This window comes from Frankliniella occidentalis, unplaced genomic scaffold, assembly GCF_000697945.3.
Source record: "Frankliniella occidentalis isolate FOCC.00 unplaced genomic scaffold, Focc_3.1 Scaffold123, whole genome shotgun sequence".
In the NCBI taxonomy this organism is placed as follows: Eukaryota; Metazoa; Arthropoda; class Insecta; order Thysanoptera; family Thripidae; genus Frankliniella; species Frankliniella occidentalis.
This window is the reverse complement of record NW_026267250.1, coordinates 792,991-796,295: the sequence shown is the minus strand read 5'-3', so window position 1 is coordinate 796,295 and position 3,305 is coordinate 792,991. Positions and strand designations below refer to the sequence as shown.

The window sequence follows — 3,305 nt, the reverse complement described above, 5'->3', positions numbered from 1 at the left end:
CCCCCCCTCTCTCTCTGCACTGCTGTGGTTTTGCACAGAAGTGCCCCCCCCCCTCCTCCTCCACTACCACGCTTCGCCACGCCATCGACGCGACGCGCCGCCGCCGCGGCGTTTGACCTAATCGCCGCCTAATTGTGCGGAGGCTGCCTGTTGTGGTCCTCTTGTCGTCGTTTTCGTTGTTGATGTTGTCGTTGGATCAATAAACGCCCCATCGTTGTCGCGCAGCTTAGCCAGGAGTAAGTGGTGATCGCTCATACGCGGCCAATTAGGGTATTCCATTGGGAAGACAAAGGTATTTAGCTTAGTTCTACCTTTAAAAGGAACTAAAGGTTTAGCACTTTTAGCGTCTGGTGCCCCTGGAAAGGCACGATACTCTGAGCTGCACTTTTACTTTCCAGTCTTTTTTTTTAGCCGATAGATACATTTAAAATATGTCACAATTAAACTAACAAGCGCTTTTTGTTGCATTTTGCTGGCCAGCGTTATGGTACTAAACTTAATTGTTGATGGCTGGATGGATGGGTGGATGGAGAGATGGGCACACCCAATAAAGCAGGGTTCTTGAGTCAAGTCATCTTTGAAAACAAGTAAATTTCCTAGCACAGCTCTAGCCCACACGGAAAAAAGACGTCTATTAGATGTCTAATATGCATCTTTCTCTAGACCCCCAATGGTCTCTTAGATGTTTAATCGTGTCTACCACTAGACGTCTATTATTGATCGATTGTCCACATTTACAACATCTATTAGACGTCTTTTTGTCGATGTTGAATAGATATCTACTGACAAGTATTTTACGACAAAATTTGAAAATTTGATCTGTTCGCGAGCCAACTGACTACTCCCTCTTTGGCTCTGTATTCTCCTTGGTTATCTTTGGACGTTCGAATCTGTCACTTGTGCTGGGATTAGAACCCTCAACCTTTGGGTTCGAGAGCGCGAACACTACCCCTCACCCATCGGTTGCTTCTAGGACGAGCTGTGTTGGAAGATGATATCTTTCTACAGAGATGACTAGACAGCTACGCACATCTATAGATTGTCTACTTCTAGACGGTGCATGAGAAATGACTGGGAGAGTTGGCTAGACCTTATTGTCTTTTGGTAGATAGTAGAAAGATAGTCAATAGACGTCTAGAACTTACTGGTTTAAAGACGTAGACCTTTAAGACATAGCAAAGATATCTACTAGACGTATCCGTTGCATTCCAGGTAGACCTAGACGTCATAGACTGGTGACAGATGATCTATAGATATCTTCATATCGATAGAAGTATACGTAGATCAGATATACAACCTCAAGACCGTCTATCGATGTCTACAGTATATCTATCAGTAGATGTAGACAATTTGTACTCATTTTAGATGCTCTATTGATGTCTATAGATGTCTCTAGACCGAATAGATGAACGGTAGACCATCTACCATCATCTATAGATGTCTATTTTCCGTGTGGGAGGAAATTGACTTGTTCCGAGGATATTTACTTTATTCAAGAACCTCCTTTTTTTTGGTGTAGATAGGGTGGGTGGATGAAAACAAGCAGCGGCACTGCGCTTTGCTGGGAGGCGAAAAACATGATTCCGAGCGAAGGGGTCGCTCCGCGATAGTCGAGTCGTCGTCGGGTCGCGCGGTAAAATATACAGGGAGCCTCCTGAGAACGCCGGCAAGTGTTGACGCCGATTGCGGACGTCGTCGGGGGAGGAAAGGAGGGAGGGGTGGAGACGTTGGGGGAGCAGCAGCAGCAGTGGAACATTTGCGCTCTTTTCCGCTGCTGTCGGGTCGGGGTTGGAAGTCTCCCCCCCTCGGCTCCCTGCTACGGCCTTTATCAATGGCGTTATGTCTGTTTGTCTGCGCGGGGTGGCGCCGCGTGGCGCCACGATGCTCGTTAGCATGCTTGTTACGCCCGTTTGGCGCGCGGGGCGGGGCGGGGCCGGGCGGGGCGGGCCCGCCAGGTGTAATTATCGTGTCCCGATTGTTATGTGACGCGCGCCTGCGTCTGATCCCCTCCTCCGCCTCCTCCTCTCGCCCTCGCCATCACCCTCCTTACACCGCCCCCTACACCTCCCCCCGTCCTTGTCCCATGGCCTTTACATGAACGCCCCCGGGGGAGAGTATCAGAGGGAGACTGAGACTGCACCCAAAAAAACTATGGAGGGATTTGCCTTAATTTTCAATATACTAATGTTATTCCTTCATGCCCCTATTCACGCTCCGAAGAAGTAATTTTGTTTCTTAACGTAAGGTAAGGGCGATGTTTTCCGAAAACCTTCAGCCCTATTTGGATAGAGAACTTTTCTTTTCAGGCTGCCAAAATAAGCCCTCCAAAAAGAAAATGTCCAAACTGTGTGTGCTGGGTGTCCCACTGGAGGCTCCTTTCGTGCCGTCGTTGGCCATGGCTTCTGCGTAACTATATCTCTCGAGTCGAACTCAAAGTAAAAGAATGATTTTTTGCGGGTTGTGGGCGATCACCGGGCGTGCCGCTGACCGCGATATCGCTCTCATCTACAGCCGACAATAGCGCGCCCGCAGGTGAAGGACCCCAGGCGGCCCCCCGGTGTTTTGGCTGGAGTGGCCGCCCCCGTCCCGCCCGGTCGAGCGGTCGGTGTCCGCCAATCGAACCAAACCCTGGCACGGCTACGCACACCTCTGGACTGCGTTAGAGTAAGTGCTCTCTCTCTCTCTCTCTCCCCCCCTCCCTCCCTCCATCCCTCCCTGCACTTTCATTGTAGTCGCAGGTGAGAGAGAGAGAGAGCCGTGACGGTGACTAGACTGGGGTCCGGACCCGGGCCCCGAGCCGAGCGCTCCGGGGGCAATCCTATTAGCGACTGTTGCGCCCGCTGGCCGGTCCAGCAGCGCGGCAAAAGAATGGGAGGGTGACGAGGGGGCGGGGGGTGCTGGTCGGGTGGAGGCTGGACTCCCCCCCCCCCCACTCCATTCCCCGCGCTGTTAAATATCAATCCCCGGCCTGCAAACACACACACAATATCCGTCAACGGGCACGCAGCATTAAAAATCACGTCGTAAGCAAAATCCTGGATTAATTGAAGAGGTTGGTGGGTTGGTGGTAGTCACTACCATAGTAGCAGGTAGTGGCTGCTCAACGGTAAATAACTAAGTTACGTCCCGAGGATCGCGTTTAGTGTCGTGGTGGAACGAGGAGGTTAAAACCGCGCCCGACAGGCAGGCCGCCTGCGTGTGGCTGGCTCGATTTGTTGTTGGGAGGAGGAGAGGGACCCCAGAGAGGCTCTTATATGCGTGTGGGTGAGAGAGAGAGAGAGAGAGAGAGAGAGGAGGTGGGGGGG

At 51.6% G+C, this 3,305-nt stretch overlaps 1 protein-coding gene across 1 annotated transcript in view; it reads left to right on the top strand.

Annotated features, from left to right (window-relative positions):
• Positions 1-3,305, top strand: part of LOC113212440 (tyrosine-protein kinase Drl-like) — an 84,509-nt gene that overhangs the window by 40,229 nt on the left and 40,975 nt on the right. The window lies entirely within an intron of this gene.